Here is a 21,930-nt window from a genome sequence, read left to right as displayed (position 1 = left end):
GGTACAGAGAGGAAAGTTGAAAACTCCTGAAGGACATGAGGAAGATGTGACTGAGTAGAAACAGTCCCCCAGACCTTGGAGGAAGGCGTCTGTGGCTAGAATTCTCCCTTCATGTGTGATTCAGGCCAGCACCTCAGAGCACCACCGTAACATTCCCTCGGAGGTTTGGAGGTTAAATGAAAATGAAGAGTCAGTTGCTCAGTCGTGTCCAACTCTTGCAGATCCCGTGGCCTGTAGCCCGGCAGGCTCCTCTGCCCATGGGATTCTCCAGGCAAGAAGGCTGGAGTGGGTTGCCATTCTCTCTTCTCCAGGTGATCTTCCTCACCAGGGATCAAACCCGGGTCTCCCGCATTGCAGGCAGATTCTTCACCAACTGAGTCACCGGGGAAGTCCATGAAATGAAACTATTTCCTGCTGTATCGGTGAGCAAGAAATGTCACAGCCATGAGCGATTCCTGGCCTCCAAATGTGAATGAGGGCTCCCCAAATTGGACACAATGCCTTCAACCAAACAAATGCTGTCCCCACCCCACCTCCGCCGCCCCAAGGTGATTGCTGATGAGCTGGGGGAGGGTGGGATGCAAGAAGCAGTCATCTGCCATCTTTGCCACTCCTTAAGGTAAACTCGGGGCTTCCCAGGTGGCGCTAGTGTAAAGAACCTGCCTGCCAATGCAGGAGACGTCAGAGAATCCGGTTCCATCCCTGGGTTGGGAAGGTCCCCTGGAGCAGGAAATGGCAACTCACTCTCAGTGGGAATTTGCCGTGTAACACAGGGAGCTCAGCCCGGTGCTCTCTGACAGCCTAGAGGGGTCTGACTGGATGGCAGGTGGGAGGGAGGTTCAAGAGTGACTTAGCCAGGGGAACAAGGAACAGCATTTGGCCCCAGATAACCAAGGTGCTTTTGAACTGCGGTGTTGAAGAAGACTCTTGAGAGTCCCTTGGACTGCAAGGAGATCCAACCAGTCCATCCTAAAGGAAATCAGTCCTGAATTATTCATTGGAAGGACTGATGCTGAAGCTGAAACTCCAGTCCTTTGGCCATCTGATACAAAGAGCTGACTCCTTGGAAAAGACCCTGATGCTGGGGAAGATTGGAGGCGGGAGGAGAAGGGGATGACAGAGGATGAGATGGTTGGATGGCATCACCGACTCCATGGAGATGAGTCTGAGTAAACTTTAGGAGTTGGTGATGGACAGGGAGGCCTGGCGTGCTGTGGTCCATGGGGTCCCGAAGAGTCAGCCACTACAGAGTGACTGAACTGAAGTGCATGGGAAAGGAATGAATTCAGTGAGCCCAGAGGCTTACATCCTCCCGTTCATAGAATGCTAGATTCCTTAACCTGATACCTGATCTTCTATGTTGGGACTACCTGCTCTCTTTGTAGCAAACTTGTATACAGTCTGACTTCCCTTCCCATGAGTCCCCTCTGGTGGCTAAGCCAGTCAAGAGTCTACCTGCGATGCAGGAGACCCGGGTTCAATCCCTGGGTTGGGAAGATCCCCTGGAAGAGGAAATGGCAACACACTCCAGTATTCTTGCCTGGAGGATCCCATGGACAGAGGAGTCTGGTGGGTTATAGTTCTTGGGGTCGCAGAGAGCCGGACACGACTGAGCTCTAACACTTTCCCCTCCCGCCTCCTTGGAGCAGTTTTCTCAGAGCTACTGAGATGCTGTCTCCCCGCCTCCAAGTCCTAAACATGCCCACCAAATAAAATAACTCTCTACTTTCAGGTTGTGACTAAGTTTTAGTCAACAATTTGAACCAGAGAAAACGAAGTGACATTTATCTCGAAGGGCACATGTGAGAGATGATGCTCTACAATGCGGAAAATTAAGTTTGGTCGAGAGGTGGCAGCTAGCTTTGCTCATAATAAAGCCACGATTTTGAAAATCATCTTGGGATTAGAGAGGAAAGAAAATCTTGAGAACTGCACCTGACAAGACTCTGGAACGCAAATGCTATTTTCACAACGCAGAGAACGGGGGTCATGCAGGAAATCTTATTCAGAGAAAATGCCATACATTTACACATGTATGGGGAAATCTATGGGTGTTTCTGGTGTGTCAGATAGTTAAGAATCTGCCTGCAATGCGGGAGACCCTGGTTTGATCCCTGGGTTGGCAAGATCCCCTGGAGAAGGGAATGGCAACCCACTCCAGTGTTCTTGCCTGGAGAATCCCCTGGAGAGAGGAGCCTGGCGGGCTGCAGTCCATAGAGTCACAAAAAAAATGGAACATGACTGAAGTGACTGAGCACCCATGGCATTCACAATATATACAACTTATATCTATATATATGTTATATATACATTGTATATGTACAACTGAATCACAGGTGTCCAACAAAAATGCAACATTGTAAATCAAATATACTTCAGTTTAAAAAATAGAATATGAAGACTGTAAACTTTCAAATTGTGGTGTTGGAGAAGACTCTTGAGAGTCCCTTGGACTGCAAGGAGATCCAACCAGTCCATCCTAATGGAAATCAGTCCGGAATGTTCATTGGAAGGACTGAGGCTGAAGCTGAAACTCTACTTTGGCTACCTGATGCGAAGAACTGACTCCCTGGAAAAGACCCTGATGCTGGGAAAGATTGAGGGCAGGAGGAGAAGGGGACGACAGAGAATGAGATGGTTGGATGGCATCACTGACGCAATGGATGTGAGTTTGAGTAAACTCCGGGAGTTGGTGATGGACAGGGAGGCCTGGCGTGCTGCCGTCCACGGGGTCACAAACAGTCAGACATAACTTAGTGACTGAACAACAACAAGAAAACTACATCTAGATCCTTTTGTAGTTCATGAGCATGATGATTGGGTGTCCACGCTGCTGCGTGATATGTGCCTCCCTCCAAAGCTTGTAAGGACATCGGCACATAACCTGTCTGACGTGAAAAAAAAAAGAAAACTACATCTAGACCCATAATTAGGATGATTTGTGTTGTTCCTACGATTTGGTCTGTATTTATAAAGTAGATGGAGGCAAAGACAAAAAACACCTAAAATAAAGACAGGGTAGAATACCATCTAGTCCATACTGGATTTGTTTAATGATCTCGTGGTCCTCATTTTTTATTTTTTATGGTTTACCCTGTATAATTAGACCAACCCACTTGAGGCCCAAAATGATGGGCTATGAAAAATCACGCCACTAATTGCTGTTTATTTATTTTTTTAATTTATAAGCATCGTTCTCATCAAAAGATGCCTTGCGATGGAGGATAGAGAGCAGACACTCAGAGAAATAAATAAACTGGGCTCTTAACGTCTTTCTAAGGAAAATACGTGGCTGGTTTTTAAGGTAATACCCAACTCTGCACTTGGGTAAGAGAGCCAAAGAGTTGAACCTTTTGCTTCTTCTCTGGGATTTGGACCTGAGCTGAGAAGATTCTGGGACACCTTTGAAGGCATCAAGTCTTTTGTTCGTTTAGAACGGGGCTTTGCTGGCTTCCCGGAAGCTGCCAGATGAGAAATGCGTTAGTCGCCCAGTTGTGTCCACCTCTTTGCAACCCCACGGACGGTAGCCCACCAGGCTCCCCCGTCCATGGGATTCTCCATGCAAGAATACTGGAGTGGGTTCCCATTTCTTTCTCCAAGGCATCTTCCCTACCCAGGGATCAAAGCTGTGTCTCCTACACTGTAGACAGATTCTTTACCATCTGAGCCACCAGGGAAGCCAGATAAGAGATAGGAATGGGATTCTGGAACTCTCTGTGAAAGGAGAAGTCTTGGCTTTTGTTTCTGGTTGTTTGTTTGTTTTTGGCCGCACTGCAAACAAAGTACATGGGACCTTAGTTCTCAGACCATGTCCTCTGCATTGCAATGCTGAGTCACCAAGTCCTGTCTGACCCTTTGCAAAGCCCGTGGACTGTAGCCCACCAGGCTCCTCTGTCCATGGGATTCTCCAGACAAGAATACTGGAGTGGGTTGCCGTGCCCTCCTCCAGGGGATCTTGCCGACCCAGGGATCGAACCCGCATCTCTTGCATTTTGCAGGCAGGTTCTTCACCCACACGACTGAGCGACTGAACCTCAACTCTCAGTTGAACACAGAGATGAGGCAAGTGTGGCAGATAAGCCCGAGGGTAAATACAGAGAGAAAACGACCTTGGTGGGATAGGGACCTCGAGGGGTGTGGAAGCTTTGAGGGACACAGAACCGAAAACAACTTCCAAATGAATCTGATGTGCTGTGACCTCGGCTGACCTGGAGTTCACTGAATTTCAGAGTGCCTTAGCTTTTACATATACCTATACGAGTTTGTTATTTTTTTAGTCGAAGGATAATCGCTTTATAATCGGTTATACATATATATTATTTTTGAGATTGTTTTCCACTATAGATTATTATGGGCTTCCCTGGTGGCTCTGAGGGTAAAGAATCCACCTGTCAAAACAGGAGACGCAGGTTAGACCTCTAGGTCGGGAAGATCCCCTGGAGAAGGAAATGGCAACCCACTCCAGTATTCTTGCCTGGAGAATCCCAGGGACAGAGGAGCCTGGCGGGGTACAGTCCCTGGGGTCTCAAAGACTCGGACACAACTCAGTGATGAAGGCTTTCACTTTCCCTTCAAGCAAACAGCTTAAAATGAGGTTGAAGTCAGGCGATGATGACTCTTAAAAAATACTCAGACACTGGTCCTGACTTTTGAGGCGTTTTTAAAATGTTTCAAGGACTTCCCTGGAAGTTCAGTGGTCAGAACTTCCCCTCCCAACGCAAGGAGTGTGGGGTGGATTCCCTGGTGGGGGAGCTAAGATTCCCCCATGCCTCGAGGCCAAAACACAAAAGTGTGAAACGTTGGAGCCGACCACCCCTAAGGCATCTGTAGACATGCCCATATTCTTTTGGTCTGTGGTGTTTGGTTTAAATGGAGCCCTGGCGACTTAGAGGGGAAAAGGGTGATCTGTCTAAGGAATTCTAATCTTATCTGTCTGATGAGTCTCTGCCTTTCCTGGGGGTTGAAAGTGTTTATGTCAGCTGACCTTACTGTTCCTAACTTTAGGGCTTATCTCATAGTGACTCAGAAGAGAAAATCTAGGGTCAGGAGTCTGACTCAAGGGTTGTTGATTGACCTGGAGATTCTTTTAACAATGGACAAAAAAAAGTGGAGAAAGCCTAGTTGTATGAACAGAGAGATGTTGCCGAATTCATTTAAAATGAATGCATTTAATCTTTTATTAAATGAATAATGTTCATTAAAGATCCGTTGGAGAAGGGTTAGGCTCCCCACTCCAGTTTTCTTGGGCTTTCTTGGTGGCTCAGCTGGTAAAGAATCTGCCTGCAATGTGGGAGACCTGGATTTGATCCCTGGGTTGGGAAGATCCCCAGGAGAAGGGACAGGCTACCCACTCCACTTTTCTGGCCTGGAGAATTCCATGGACTGTATAGTCTTTCTGACTCTTTGGACTGTAGCCCGCCAGGCTCCTCTGTCCTCCAGGCAAGAACACTGCAGTGGGTTGCCACGCCCTTCTCCAGGCGATTTTCCCAACCCAGGGAATGAACTGGGGTCTCCTGAATTACAGGCGGATTCTTTATCTGTCTGAGCCACCAGGAAGAATGCCACTAGTTATCTCTTTGATACATGGTAATGTATTTAGTTTTTAAAAGGAAGGAGAATCAGATATGTTACGTTGATTGTTTTAATAAAGGATTTTTAAAAACGTGAAACAATGTATCAGTACATCTGTGCTATTTAAATGGAATTCTGTGAAGACACAGGTGAGCTGGATGTCTTCCTCAGCATTGTTGTTACTGTCATTCAGTCAATAAGTCATGTCCGACTCTTTTTGACCCCATGGACCGCAGGACGCCCGGCTTCCCTGTCCATCACCAACTCCCCGCTCCATCCAACCATCTCATCCTCTGTCGTCCCCTTCTCCTCCTGCCTTCCATCTTTCCCAGCATCAGGGTCTTTTCCAGTGAGTCAGTTCTTCACATCAGGTGGCCAAAGTAGAATTAGCAACTAAGATGAAACCTCCTTTATTGATTTAAGTTGGAATTGAAAGACGCTGTCATTTCAATGCTGAGTTTAGCTTTCATCCTCTCAACTTTCCTGAGATACCTGAGACTGCTGTGTTTATTCCATTGTGTCAAAATAGCCTCTGATTATCCTAAGAGGTCTGATCTTCTATTTTTACCTAGAGAAATATAGTCGTGAGCTCTACCCCTGAGGCACTTACCTGTATTACAAAAACACACTGGCAAACCAAAATGCATTTCCTAAAATATAGTTTGGATATTGGAGTGGAATAAAATGCTTCAAACAAATGAAGCCAAAAAGAATTTTAAAAGGTCCAAAGTGTAAAGGACAGGGAAGCCTGCAGTCCATGGGGTCATAAAGAGTCGGACACGACTGAGCGACTGAACTGAACTGAACTGGAAGGATGGATACACCCTTAAGAACTGAAATATGAAGTCTGCTTATATGGTCCGTTTGAAAGGTGTTTTAGGATTCTGTGTTTGCTCTCTGGCAAGCGATAGGGAAAATTTCGCAAATGTTTTATTTCTGGACAAGAAGATCTAAAACACAGCGCTTGCTTAAGAGATGAGACATGAGCACAGAGAAACTGCACGTGGCTCATCCCCACCCCACCCCCCGACCCCCAACTAAAATACACTGATGTTTATCAATAACCTCAGATATGCAGATGACACCACCCTTATGGCAGAAAGTCTAGAGGAACTAAAAAGCCTCTTGATGAAAGTGGAGGAGAGTGAAAAAGTTGGCTTAAAGCTCAACATTCAGAAAACTAAGATCATGGCATCTGGTCCCATCACTTCATGGCAAATAGATGGGGAAACAGTGGATGACTTTATTTTTCTGGGCTCCAAAATCACTGCAGATGGTGATTGCAGCCATGAAATGAAAAGACGCTTACTCCTTGGAAGGAAAGTTATGACCAACCTAGATAGCATATTAAAAAGCAGAGACATTAATTTGCCAACAAAGGTCTGTCTAGTCAAGGCTTTGGTTTTTCCAGTGGTCATGTATGGATGTGAGAGTTGGACTATAAAGAAAGCTGAGTGCCGAAGAATTGATGCTTTTGAACTGTGGTGTTGGAGAAGACTCTTGAGAGTTTCTTGGACTGCAACTCCAAGCAGTACATCCTGAAGGAAATCAGTGCTGGGTGTTCATTGGAAGGACTGATGCTGAAGCTGAAACTCCAATCCTTTGGCCACCTGATGCGAAGAGCTGACTCATTGGGAAAGACTCTGATGCTGGGAAAGATTGAGGGCAGGAGGAGAACGGACAACGGAGGATGAGATGGCTGGATGGCATCACCGACTTGATGGACATGGGTTTGGGTGGACTGTGGGAGTTGGTGATGGACAGGGAGGCCTGGCGTGCGGTTCATGGGGTTGCAAAGAGTCGGACACGACTGAGTGACTGAACTGAACTGATCTACTGTGTGTGAAATCACTCTTTGCTAACCTCAGCATGTCTGATGCCCGGGGCTGGACGAGTCTCTGATGTGGGGCGTCCTGGGCACTGTGTGGGGTGTTGAGGAGTGTCCCTGGTCTCCACTCACCAGGTGTCAGGAGCACCCTGTCCCCCAGTTTTGGCAGCTAAAAATGCCTCCAGATATTGTCATATGTTCCCTCAGGGCAAAGTTGTCCCTGGTTGAGAACCGCAACCATAGCAGATATATGGATGGATGGATGGATAGATACATGGATGGATGGATATATATATATATAGATAGATAAATAGATGAATAGATAGACTCAGTGGATAGATAATTTGACAGTCTCTTATGCTAGTTCAGGATTTTTCAGCCTCACTCTGATGGATGGATGGACAGATAGATGGATAGATGGATGGATGGATAGATGGATGGCTAGATGTATATACATAGATAGATGGATGGAAAGATAGACTCAACAGACAGATAATTAGACAATCTCTTGTGCTAGTTCGGGATTTCTCAGCCTCACTCTGATGGATGGAAAGATGGATAGATAGATGGATAGAATAAGTAGATAGATAATGAGACAGTCTCTTATGCTAACTCCAGATTTCTCAACCTCATTCTGATGGATGGATGGATAGATGGATAGATGGATGAATGGGTGGATGGATGAATGGGTGGATGGACAGATGGATAGATAGATAGATGGATAGATGGATGAATGGGTGGATGGATGGGTGGGTGGATGGATAGATATATGGATGGATGCATGGATGGATGGATGGATAGATGGATGGATAGATAGATAAATGGTTAGATGGATGGATGGATAGAATAAATGCTTTGCTTAGTCGTTCAGTCATGTTTGATTCTTTGCACCCCCATGGACAGTAGCCCGCCAGGCTCCTCTGCCCATGGGGACTCTCCAGACAAGAATACTGGAGTGGGTTGCCAGGCCTTCCTCCAGGGGATCTTCCCAACCCAGGGATCAAACCCAGGTCTCCCGCATTGCAGGTGGATTCTTTACCAGCTGAGCCACCAGAATAACTAGATAGATAATTCGACACTCTCACATGCTGTGTCAGGGTTTTTCAGCCTCACTCTGAAGGATGGATGGATAAATGGATGGATGGATAGAGTTGGGCATGCGTTAGTGATAGTGACAGAACAACAACATCCTTTTCCAAGAAAGGCAACTCTGAGCTGCATTTCAATTCTTTTTAAATAGCTGGGTTTTTTTCTTTTCTTTCTTTCTTTTTTTTTTTTTTTAAAGAAACAGCCATGCTTGAAAAGGACTTTTTAAGGACATGGGGGAAAATTGATTTAACATCTATGTTTTTCAAGGAACATCGGCTCTGTGTTGTATCACCCAGCCCCACCAAGCAATTACATGGTTTTGATACAGACTGAACCGGTTGCTATAATTATGCTAACCATCTAATCCAATGCATAATAAAAGTGCCATTACAAGCCTAATTACTATACAGTTAAGTATAATCTGAAGTTTTCCAGCTAATGGGACCACATTCTTTGCAAGGACAGGAATGTGTGTGTGTGTGTGTGTGTGTGTGTTTGCATTAGTAATTATAGTGTTATTACAGTGGTTTGGGGGAAAAGGTGGGTTTTGTTTTACTTTGCGTGCATGCTAAGTTGCTTCAGCTGTGTCCAACTCTCTGCGACCCCACGGACTGTAGCCCGCCAGGCTCCTCTGTCCATGGGAGTCTCCAGGCAAGAATACTGGAGTGGGTTGCCACGCCCTCCTCCAGGGGATCTTCCCCACCCAGGGATCAAACTGTGTCTCTCATGTCTCTTGCATTGGCATGGGGGTTCTTTACCACTCCTGCCATCTGGAAAGCCCTTTATTTTACTTTAGGTACCTTTTATTAAAAGGTGTTAGCAGTAAACAAGTTGACTGGTAGTGCAGGAGACATAAGAGATGTGGGTTAGCTTCCTGGGTCGGGAAGATCCCCTGGGGGAGGGCATGGCAACCCACTCCAGTATTCTTGCCTGGAGAATCCCATGGACAGAGGAGCCTGGCAGGCTACAGTCCATGGGGTCACAAAAGACTTGGACACAACTTAGCGACTTTCACTTCACTTCACATTGTATACCTGACAGATTGTACATTAACTATTTTGTTGATGTTCAGTCACTCAGTCATGTCTGATTCTTTGCGACCCCATGGACTGCAGCACGCCAGGCTTCCCTGTCCTTCACCATCTCCCTGAATTTGCCCAAGTTCATGTCCGTTGAATCCTCCATCCAACATTAACTATACCTTCATAATATATATATATATATAAAAGACAAGACGCAAGGGGGCTTGCCATCTACGTGCAGAGACACAGGCGTGAAAGCGAATTCCCTTCCGTGCTTTCCCTCTGGGTCTTGTTTGTGCTACTTCGGGTCACCCAGTCACACGGTCACAGATGCTTTTAGCACGGGCAAAAGGAACGGACATCTGCCTGCCTGCTTCTTTTGTTCCAACGACACAAGTCTCCCCTAAGGGGCTCAGGGAATGTTGTCACTTCAAAGTGTGGTGCTGGAGAAGACTCTTGCGAGTTCCTTGGACTGCAAGGAGATCAAGCCAGTCAATCCGAAAGGAAATCAGTCCTGAATGCTCATGGGAAGGACTGAGGCTGCAGCTGAAGCTCCGATACTCTGACCACCTGATTCAAACAGTCGGTTCATTGGAAAAGACCGTGATGCCGGGAAGGATTGAAGGCAGGAGGAGAAGGGGACGGCAGAGGATGAGACGGTTGGATGGCATCAAAGACTCGATGGACAGGAGTTTGTGCAAACTCCGGGAGATGGTGAATGACCAGGAAGCCTGGCGTGCTGCAGTCCACGGGGTCGCAAAGAGTTGGGACACGACTGAGCAACTGAACAACCACACATCTCTTATAGTGATGCCTTTCTACTATAGAAACGAAAAAAAAGTATCTCTTCTTTCCAAACTCACTGCCGAGAAGAGAGAAGAGAGTGACCCTCACGAGGGGCAAATGTTTGTCTTTGAAACTCATCTGCGCCCATCTATGTACCGGGACAATCTCGTCTTCCTGAGAAAACGTTTGGGAGTTCCATTTTCGGCAGCTTTGTGCCCACGTGAGCGGTTTAGAAGCCATGGGACGCACAGAGGTCCCGTGGAAAGGTCCAGAGTTTGTGTCAGGGAGGGAGAATTGGTGTCAGCAAAAAAAGAAGAGTCTGACCTGTGAGGTTTGCAAAGAGTACAACAGAACACACACCGCGGGAGCAGAAAGGAAAGTAGACAGCAGTGTACATTACACTACGTGTGAAATAGGTAACTAACGGGAGTGTGCTGTTTGACAGAGGGACCTCAAACAGGAGCTCTGCGACCACCTCGAGGGCTGGGATGGGGTGGGAGGTGGGAGGGAGGCTCAAGAGACAGAAGACACACATGTAGCTGTGGCTGACGCATCTGGTGTGTGTCACAGGCCAGCAGAACACTGTGGAGCAATTATTCTTCAGTGAAGAATAAGTAAATTTAAAAAATAACCAAACAAAAGATCCACGTGGTCCACATTAAAAGCGTTTAAAAATTTTTACTAAAATCCATTGAAAGTGAGCATCGAATTTTGCTAAAATTAGTGTTATTTAAGAATGCACTTGTAACACATTCGTTTCAAATTTTATCTATATTTATATATTATTTTGCTGGCACCACACAACTTGCAGGATCTTAGTTCCCCAAAAAAGGATTGAGCCTGAGACCCCTGCATTGGAAGCACAGAGTCCTAACCACTGGGGCTACTAGAGAAGTCCCTCCAATAAAATTAAAAAATAATAATAATAATAAGGGCAATCTCGGATAATGCAAATCAATAAATGAAACAGGCACATGTATTTTAAAAGTCAGCATGATTTGTTAATTCTGATTACTTCCTTGTGAAAGACCAGGGTCTAGAGTAAGGATCACAAAAATAACAAGTAGAATTCATTTCTACAGCACATCCCCCCCCACCATTCAAGCTGGTAGTTCCCTTTTCTCAATATTAAAAATAAATAAACACACGTTTCCTTTCAATCATGCCAGATCCTAAAGGGGACGTTATCTGAGCCTTTGTTCTCTTTTTTCTGAATGCGGGTCACGGCCACATCCTGTTGACTGTGGTCTTATCAGGTCCTTCAGATGGAAACCTTTCTCCCCTAATCTCGGCCATCAGCCTCCCAGCCGGGACCGTGAGGGGCCGGTACCTGTGTGCTGGCCACAGCCGTCCTCTGGGGCTCTGTTTGGACTATCACACGCCCTGATGAAGCAGACTGAATGATTTTTCTTAGATAGTACTATTCCATCCACAGATGAATAAATGCTCGTCCATCCATCCACCAACCAATGCATCCATCTCTCCAGCAACTCATCCATCCACCTGTCCATCCATCCATCCATCCATCCATCCATCCACCTATCCATCCATCCACCTTTTCACCCAACCACCAACCCAGTCATCCTTCCATTCATCCATCCATCCACCCACTTATCCATCTAGCAACCCATCCATCCATCCACCTATCCACTCATCCACCCATCCATCCATCCCTCCATGCATCCACCCATCCATCCATCCATCATCCATCCATCCACCCATCCACCCACTCATCCATCCACCCATTCATCCATCCACCCATCCATTGATCCATCCATCCACCCATCCATCATCCACCCTTCCACCCATCCACCCATCCATCCATCCATCACCCACCCACCCATCCATCCATCCACTCATCCATCCATCTATCCACCCATCCATCCACCCATCATCCATCCATCATCCACCCACCCATCCATCCACCCACCCACCCATCCATCCATCTATCCATCTTTTATTCTCTGTTTGTCTTTGTGTATCTTGAAGCCAAAATTGAATTTAATACTCCTTTTTGTCTACTGACCAGGGAAGGTGGAAATAGTTTATGGTGGAGAAACGCAAACACTTTTTCACCCAGGTAAAGCTTCCTGTTTGTAAACATATCCTCTGGCTTCCTGAAAGTTCTTCTCCCTTCCCACTGATTCTGAAAATTTACCCTGTTCTCCCCAAGCCACATATTCAGTCCCTCATAAGACCCAGAATAACATCAAGATTTCTGTTTAGGGAGAGTCCCTCTTCTTTGGCCACCTCATGGGAAGAGCTGACTCCCTGGAAAAGACCCTGATGCTGGGAAAGATTGAAGGCAGGAGGAGAGGGGGGCGACAGAGGATGAGGTGGTTGGATGGCATCACGGACTCAGTGCACATGAGTTTGAGTAAGCCCTGGGAGCTGGTGATGGACAGAGAAGTCTGGCGTGCTGCAGCCCATGGGGTCACAAAGAGTCAGACGTGACTGAGCGACTGAACAGCCTCTTAAAATAGCTGTAGTTATAAATGCATGTGTGTGTGTGTACTCAGTCGTGTCCGACTCTTTGCGACCCCCATGGACTGTAGCCCACCAGGCTCCTCTGTCCATGGGATTCTCCAGGCAAGAATACTGGAGTGGGTTGCCGTTTCCTTCTCCAGCGGATCTTCTTGATGCAGGGATCAAACTCAGGATAAATAGCAGCGTTTTTTTCTATCTTTTTAAAATCTTTTGACATGCAGGATGTTAGTTTCCTGAGCAGGGATCGAACCCGTGGCCCCTGTATTGACAGCTCAGAGTCTAAACCACTGGACTGTCAGGGAAGTCCCACATAGCAGCATGTTTTGCATTGAATGTTTATGTTCTTATCAGACTGTCAAGGTTAAGAAAACTGGCCTTCAAGTCCAACCACCCTGACGTTGCATCCTGGCTACGCCTATGTAACAAACCCATGTGATGAAAACAGCACAAGATATTTCCTGTAAGGAGCTTATGATAACGTCTGACGTCTGGTGAGTAACCAAAAATAAACATTGCTTAACAATAACAATAATAATCAGTTTTGTGGTGCTTTGCATACAGAATAATAATAATAATCCTTATAATAAATTTCATGTTTGGCACTCTGCTTGATGGGCTTTCCTGGTGGCTCAGTGGGAAAGAATCCACCTGCCAATGCAAGAGATGTGGGCAGTTGATCCCTGGTTTCGGGAAGATTCCCGTGGAGGAGGAAATGGCAATCCACTCCAGTATTCTCGCCTGGAGAATCCCACGGCCAGAGGAGCCTGGTGGGCTAGAGTCCATGCGGTCGCAAAGAGTCGGACACGACAGAGTGACTGAACGACAATATGGGGTGAAAGAAGCCTGGCAAAAAGACTTATCTGCTCGGGGTGATCATCGTAGAGAGGGGACAGGGAGCGGCTCATTGGGTACCGCAGATCTTGATGGTTAAGGTCCAAGGTTCTGGAACGCAGAACAGCTATAAGAGCAGCCAAGAGTTGTTGAAGGCAAGAGTAACCTCCGTTTGCTGAGTGACGAAGTTCAAGGAGAGAGAGAGAGGGGGTTTCACCTGGAGGGTTCTGACCTGCTGGCAGAACCAGGAAGTGGTGGGGGGGGGGGGGGTGGGGGAAGGAGCTGGGCTGATAACTTGCTTTCAGCACAAGCCAGAAAGAAGGGCCTCATGGATGATTCCTTTAAGGGAGCTAAGATGAGTTGTCCATTTGTCCATTTGAAATTTTTACTCTTACCCTGGCTTTATAGCTATGTCTTGGAATCCGAAACTAATTTTTCCCTTTTTTTTTTTTTTAAAGGCATCATTCCATAGTGGCTTTGTGATAGGAAAAAAAAAAAAAAAAGGGAGAGAGAGAGAGACTGAGGCAAATCAGACTGGAAGAATCAGACAGTTTTATCTGGGGATTTCCTAGAGGCTGGTTAGCTGAGACCTCTGCAGTTGGTTCCCCCGTGGCTCAGACGGTAAAACGTCTGCATACAATGAGGGAGACCCGGTTCGATCCCTGGGTCGGGAAGGTCCCCTGGAGGAGGAAAGGGCAACCCACTCCAGTATTCTTGCCTGGAGAATCCCAGGGACGGAAGAGTCTGGCGGGCTACAGTCCACGGGGTCACAAGGTCTCAGATACGACCGAGCAGCTAAGCTCACATGCACACTGCCTTGGTTCAGACTGTGTATGTGTTTTTCTAGTTTAGTTTTTATTTCACATTGGAGCAGAGTTTAATGTACAATGTTTTGTCGGTTTCAGGTGTATGGCACAGTGAATCAGTTATGCATCTACCTATATTCATTCTTTCTGTATGTATTTTAAGAAGCAGAGTCCAAAGGACTTCCCCAGCAGTCCAGTGGTTAAGACTGTGCCTTGCAAGGCAGGGGGTGAGGGTTCGATCTCCGGTCCGGGAATAAGATCCCACAGGCATTGCAGTAAAAACACCAAAACGTGAAACAGAAGCATTATTGTAACAAATGCCATAAGTGGTGGTGGTTTAGTTGCTAAGTTCTGTCGGACTCTTGCAACTTAATGGACTGTGGCCTTCCAGGCTCCTCTGTCCATGCGATTTCCCAGGCAAGGATACTGGAGTGGGTTGCCATTCTCTTCTCCAGGGGATCTTCCCCACCCAGGGATTGAACCCAGATCTCTTGTATTGCAGGCAGATTCTTTACCATCTGAGCCACCTGGGAAGCCCCAACAAATTCAATATAGACTTAAAAAAAAAAAAAGTCCACATCTTAAAAATAATAATTGGAAGTAGACCTGAGCACAGGCAAGGTCCCCTTTGATGGGTTTTACTTTAATTGCTCAGTACGAAAAGCTTAGAGCTGGAAAGTTCAATTGCTGGTGATGATCAGGGCATTGTCCTGGAAGACCTCTGTGGTCACTAATGCAGAAGGCAAAGAGAACAGCGAAGTGCTTCCCTGAGAGTCTCTAAAATTTTCCATATTAAGAATTTAAATGGATTTGCGATCAAGCTCTGGTGTGCAGGCAGAGATTCGTAGTTTGAAAAGAAAATGGAAAAGGTAACTCAGTGTCTGGGAAACAGATGCTCTACATGAAGTTCACATATCAGTTGTAAGCTCTCAGTAATCTCTTAGAAGTGGTTTCATTGCTCCATGTCAAGCCTCCGTAGGCGCCGAACCGTGGGCCAAGTCTGGCCCTCGGTCTGCTTTTATAAATAAAGTTTTATTAGGACACAGCTGCATACATTCATTTGTATATGGGTATGCAATAACCTGTATGCAGGTCAGGAAGCAACAATTAGAAGTGGACATGGACCAATAGACTGGTTCCTAATAGGAAAAGGAGTACGTCAAGGCTTTGTCACCCTGCTTATTTAACTTATATGCAGAGTACATCATGAGAAACGCTGGGCTGGATGAAGCACAAGCTGGAATCAAGAATGCTGGGAGAAATATCAGTAACCTCAGATATACAGATGACACCACCCTTATGGCAGAAAGTGAAGAGGAACTCAAGAGCCTCTTGATGAAAGTGAAGGAGAGTGAAAAAGTTGGCTTAAAGCTCAACATTCAGAAAACTAAGATCATGGCATCTGGCCCCATCACCTCATGGGAAATAGATGGGGAGACAGTGGAAACAGTGTCAGACTTTATTTTGGGGGGCTCCAAAATCACTGCAGATGGTGACTGCAGCCATGAAATTAAAAGACGCTTACTCCTTGGAAGGAAAGTTATGACCAACCTAGACAGCATATTAAAAAGCAGAGACGTTACTTTGTCAACAAAGGTCCATCTAGTCAATTCTATGACTTTTCCAGTGGTCATGTATGGATGTGAGAATTGGACCATAAAGGAAGCTGAGTGCCAAAGAATTGATGCTTTTGAACTGTGATGTTAGAGAAGACTCTTGAGAGTCTCGTTTATTCTGTGTTTTTTTGTTTTTTTTTTTTTGGTCACTGTTTTGTTGTGGCTGTTTTTGCAGAAAACATCTGCTGGGACTTCCTTGGGGGTCGACTAGTTGAGGATTCACCCTCCAAAGCAGGGGGTATGGGTTTGATCCCTGGTCAGAGAGCTATGATCTCACTGTCCTCACCACCCAGAAAACCAGAACATAAACAGAAGCAGTATTATAATAAGCTCAATAAAGACCTAAATAAAAAGAAAAAAGAAAGAAAGAAAACATTTGCCAACATTTCTCTATTTGATCTAATTTCACTGCCTTTCAGACAGAGCCCTCTGTGTCCACGGCTTTGGAGGTAAAAATGAGCAGTTGGGAAGTCTTCACTGTCTGTGTGTAAAGCTTGAACAGGTGTATTCACCTTCCCCACTCCACTCCCAATATTTCCCACATCTGTTTGACTGCAATGAGATGCTGTTATAACGCAATGGTTAAATGCCAAGAAACATGGAAAGTGCAACTGAAGGACTGAGTCATTTTACTCGTTCATTCCAGCCAGAAATACCTGAAATATCCAATAATTTTTGCGGACATGCAAGGCTTCCTTTCCCAAATCAGCCTCTTTCAGTAGCAGCTTTGCTACTAAAGGATGTTAAGGAGTCAACATCCTTGGGATGCTTCAGTTTGCACGAATTTCTCCAGTCTGAAATATCTCATGATACAGTGAGAGTTCTCCTAGGTACCGTTGGCTGGGTTCCAAAGTTTCCAGTCCTGGGACTTCCCTGGTGGTCCCGTAGCTAAGACTTTGCTTTCCAATGCAGGGGGGTGTGGGTTTCATCCCTGGTCAGGGAACTAAGATCTGATATTCCTCATTGCCAAAAAACCGAAACATACCCTTGAAGCAATGTGATAACCAATTCAATAAAAACTTTAAAAATGATCCACTTAAAAAAAAAAAAAAAAAAATAGTTGCAGCTCCCTGCCCGTGACCCATTGGTCTTAAAAACCAAAGTACATTACGAGAGCATGACTGTGGAAATTGTTCTTGATTTCCTGCAGTGAGCATTATACTATCACTTCTATTCATAATTACAGGTTTCACACAGCATGTAAATAATGCACGGGGCTGTCCGCGTCCGTCAGACCTTAAGTCCTTTTCTCTTCGAGAGTCTCCCGTGAGTCATTTGAAATCCGCTCTGCAAACACCATCTCAAATCACCTAACGGCGTTTCTGTGGTCATTGAGATAAGCAGAAAGAAACCACGGTCAACAGGCCCACCCGCAAACAGGGCAGAACATGAACATGTTGACAGCAGGTGGGTTTCATGTTACGGGGTTACGGTCACGTGAGGCACTCCACGTCTAAACACGGGAGCCAGCCAGCCAGCAAGTTTTCTTCCAAACGTGGGGGACACTTAAGCGGGTGGTCCCGGGTGGGGACACACGGGAGCCTTGAGTTTTGTGATGGGTTGTGAACAGGAAACTCATTTCAAAAGTCTGGGAAAGACACAGGCAAGAACGCAGGAGACTTCCCTGGTGGTCCGGAGGTTACAAATCTGCCTTGCAGCCCACGGGACGCGGGTTCAATCCCTGGTCGGAGAGCTAAGATCCCACGGGCTCTGGAACAACGAAGTCTGTGAACCACAACTAGAGGACTACACGCCACAAGCAAAGACCCAACCTGTGATGCCATGGAGACTCCACAAGGTGCAAATAAGACCCAGAAAGCCAAATAAATTAAAAGAAAAAACAACAATTCACAGTATAAGGAAGGACTGGCGTAGATAATCCAACCTGAGTGTGGCTTTGAAAGGAGTTATGAGACCTGTAAAAGAAAAAGGTAAATGTATATCAGGGAATAACCAACTATTTAAAAAAGAATGCCAAAGTCTGCGTCACGAAGGACTTTGTCTTCCTGGGAGGGAGAAGGGTTCCCAGAACCTGGACGCTTAGAGGGCTGTGTGGTCAGCCCCGCCCCCCCGCCCCCACCCCCTGCAATCCGCCCTCACCTTCCTCTCTTCTGCTGGGAAACCCCTCCTTTGTGACTCACGGGAAACCAGAGGGCAGGAAATCTCTCCAAGCTATCCACCCAGGTCACTCCCGGTTGCTGCTCAGTCACTCAGTCGTGTCTGACTCTTTGCGACCCCATGGACTGCAGCACGCCAGGCCTCCCTGTCCATCACCAACTCCCGGAGCTTGTTCAAACTCACGTCCATCGAGTCGGTGATGCCATCCAAACATCTCACCCTCAGTCGCCCCCTTCTCCTCCCGCCTTCAATCTTTCCCAGCATCGGGGTCTTCTCCAGTGAGTCAGCTCTTCGCATCAGGTGGCCAAAGGATTGGAGTTTCAGCTTCAGCATCAGTCCTTCCCATGAACACCCAGGACTGATTTCCTTTAGGATGGACGGGTTGGATCTCCTTGCAGTCCAAGGGACTCTCAAGAGTCTTCTCCAACACCAGAGTTCAAAGCCACCAATTCTTTGGTGCTCAGCTTTCTTTATGGTCCAACTCTCACATCCATACACGCCTACTGGAAAAACCATAGCTTTGATTAGATGGACCTTTGTTGCAAAGTAATCTGTCTGCTTTTTAATACTGTCTAGGTTGGTCATGAGTTGACTCCATTTAGCATACTGTCCTCCAGGTTCATTCAAGTTGTTGGAAATGTCTGAACTTTTCTTCTTTTTTAAGACTGAATAATACTGCATTGGGCTTCCCTGGTGGCTCAGAGATTAAAGCGTCTGCATGCAATGCAGGAGACCTGTGTTCGATCCCTGAGTCGGGAAGATCCCCCGGAGAAGAAAATGGCCACGCACTCCAGTATTCTTGCCTGGAGAATCCCATGGAGGGAGGAGCTTGGTAGGCTACAGTCCACGGGGTCGCAAAGAGTCGGACACCACTGAGCGACTTCACTCACTCACTAATACTGCATTGCATATATTTATATGTATATACACACACATACATACACCAAAATTTCTTTATTGATTCAGCCAGCAGCAGACACTTAGATTGTTCCATGTGTTAATGACTTATGTTAATAATGCAATGGGGACTTCCCTGCTGGGACAGTGGATAAGAATTTGCCCGCCAGTGCAGGGGATCCCTGGTCCGGGAAGATTCCACCTGCCACGGAACAGCTAAGCCCGAGAGCCACAATGCATGTTCACAGATCTAGAGCCTGTGATCTGCAGCACAAGAAGCCACTTCAAGAAACAGCTAGAGAAACTAGAATACTAGAGAGAGCCCAAGGGCGGCAAGGAAGACCCAGGGCAGCCAAAAAATAAACCAAGAAATGATGCTGAAGCGGATATCAGAGGGCAGAAATCTCTTTGAGACACACGTTTCATTTTCCTTGGGGATGTGCGTGTGCGTGTTAGGCGCTCAGTCGTGTCCGACTCTCTGCGACCCCATGGACTGTAGCCCCACCAGGCTCCTCTGTCCTTGGAACTCTCCAGGCAAGAAGACAGGAGTGGGTTGCCATTTCCATCTCCAGGGAGTCTTCGTGACCCAGGGATGGAACCCAGGTCTCCCGTATGAGCAGGCAGATTCTTTACCGCATGAGCCACCAGGGGGGCCCTTCCCTGGGGACATATGGACTTTTATTCATTTAAAATGAGGGATGGTCACCCACTGTCAAGTTAGAATAACCACACCAGGTGATGTATAAAGGAGGTCGTATCCGTGACTGTACCTGATAACCCACCACCCTCCAAACCCCTCATAGGCAAGTTCAAGGCAAACGTCATTTTCAAGATGATGCTCTGTTCCGCAAAGGCAATTTCTCTTGTCCCAGGATTAGAGACAAGCTCGTCCATCTTTGCCTAAACGCCCTGTCTGGCAGGGCAGCCTGTGTTTTTTGTTGTTGTTGTTGTTGTTTTTTTCCCTCATCTCATTAGACACACAGACGTCTGAGCCATTATCTCCAGAACGGCTTCTGCTCATTGTGGTTTTGGCTGTGCTGGAACAGTAATGTGATTCCGGAAACCAGACACCAAATATGATGTGAAACTACTTTACGAGAAAGGGACGCCAGACGCGGTGGGTCTTGAACGTCAGGGTGGTTCAGAAAGACGCAGGACCTGTGAAAAGCTTTTTTTTTTTAAAAGTCATTTTAATTATTTGTTTTTTGGCTGTGTACTGATTTATTTAGTTTTGGCTGCGCTATGCCTTGGTTGCTGGGTACAAGCTTTTCTCTAGTTGCAATGAGCTGGGGATCATTGTTATGGGTTAATTGTTTATAGCTGTGGTTCCTCATTGCAGTGGCTTCTGTCACTGCTAGACCACAGATTCTAGGGCACACCAGATTCAGTAGCTGTGACCCCCAGACTCTATGGCACAGGCTCAATAATGGTGGCATACGGGCTGAGTTACTCCAAGGCAAGTGGGATCTTTCCGGCCCAGGGATCGGACCTGTGTCTCCTGCGTGGCTACGCAGATTCTTTACCACTGAGCCGCCAGGGAAACCCTGAAAGCAGTTTTTATTTCAGTGGGTCTTGCAGGGTGGTTTGTATTTGGCTTGAAGACTTGCATTTGGATCAAGTTTCTAGGTTGCCTTGATGCTGCTGGCACAAGAACTGGCTTTGGAAACTGCTTAGAAGGGTTTCTGATTCTTTTTATTTTTTTTTTTAGTTCTACCAGTTTATTGCTACCAACCCATCTCCCTCCACCCTCATGCATACATGCTCAGTCATGTAATCCCATGGACTGCAGCACGCCTGACTTCCCTGTCCATCACCATCACCCGGAGCTTGCTCAAACTCATGTCCACTGAGTCGGTGATGCCATCCAACCATCTCATCCTCTGTCGTCCCCTTCTCCTCCTGCCTTCAATCTTTCCCAGCTGACTTTTCCAGTGAGTCAGCTCTTCACATCAGGTGGCCAACGTGTTGGAGCTTCAGCTTCAGCATCAGTCCTTCCAGTGAATAGTCAGGGTTGGTTTCCTTTAGGATGGACTGGGATGGGTTTTGGTTCTCACCAGTAATGAAAATACACCCATCTCTGACAGCAAAGTTTCCCAAACAACAGTGTCTAATGGTACTGACATTGTGCTTCCCTTCTGGTCTGTTCTCTATAGCACTGAGTACAATAAACTCACATTTAGAACCTGAGCTTTGGTGGGAGGGGGGTTCAGTGTGGGGAACACATGTAAATCCATGGCTGATTTATGTCAACGTATGGCAAAAACCACTACAATATTGTCAAGTAATTAGCCTCCAACTAATAAAAAAAAAAAATTTAGAAAAAGGAAAATAAAAAAGAACCTGAGCTTTAATTTCTTTAACTTTTTATTTTGTATTGGGGTATAGCTGATTAAAAGCGTTGTGATAGTTTCAGGCGGACAGCCAAGGGACTCAGGCATACGTGGACACGTATCCACTCTCCCCCAGACCCCCCTCCCATCCCGGCTGCCACGTGACATTGAGCAGGGTTCCCTGTGCTGTCCAGCAGGTCCTTGCTGGTTCTCCATGTTAAATACAGCAGCATGTCCATGTCCATCCCAGACTCCCTGACTATCCCTTCCCCCATCCTTCCCCCTGGTGACCACAAGGTTATCACAGAGTATTGAGCAGAGTTCCCTGGGCTGTCCAGCAGGTCCTTGCTGGTTCTCCATGTTAAAAACAGCAGCGTGTCCATGTCCATCCCAGACTCCCTGACTATCCCTTCCCCCATCCTTCCCCCTGGTGACCATAAGGTTATTACAGAATATTGAGCAGAGTTCCCTGCACTGTCCAGCAGGTCCTTGCTGGTTCTCCATGTTAAATCCAGCAGCGTGTCCATGTCCATCCCAGACTCCCTGACT

The 21,930-nt window shown here is 46.6% G+C and overlaps 1 long non-coding RNA gene and 1 other non-coding gene across 3 annotated transcripts in view; both read left to right on the top strand.

Moving 5' to 3' along the window:
* LOC133052233 (uncharacterized) overlaps positions 1 to 21,614 on the top strand; it is a 28,687-nt gene extending 7,073 nt beyond the window's left edge. For both annotated transcript variants that reach the window (XR_009692004.1, XR_009692003.1), the window contains exons 2-3: positions 13,135 to 13,274; positions 17,223 to 21,614. This is a non-coding gene — a long non-coding RNA (uncharacterized LOC133052233). The remainder of the gene's footprint in view (positions 1 to 13,134; positions 13,275 to 17,222) is intronic.
* LOC133053357 (small nucleolar RNA U13) lies at positions 2,790 to 2,894 on the top strand. The gene has a single exon (XR_009692269.1). It is a non-coding gene; the product is annotated as a small nucleolar RNA U13 (small nucleolar RNA).
* Positions 21,615 to 21,930: the final 316 nt, after the last annotated feature.

This window comes from Dama dama, chromosome X (genome assembly GCF_033118175.1).
Source record: "Dama dama isolate Ldn47 chromosome X, ASM3311817v1, whole genome shotgun sequence".
Classification (NCBI taxonomy): Eukaryota; Metazoa; Chordata; class Mammalia; order Artiodactyla; family Cervidae; genus Dama; species Dama dama.
The sequence above is the reverse complement of the archived record's forward strand: the minus strand, read 5'-3'. Positions and strand labels throughout refer to the sequence as shown.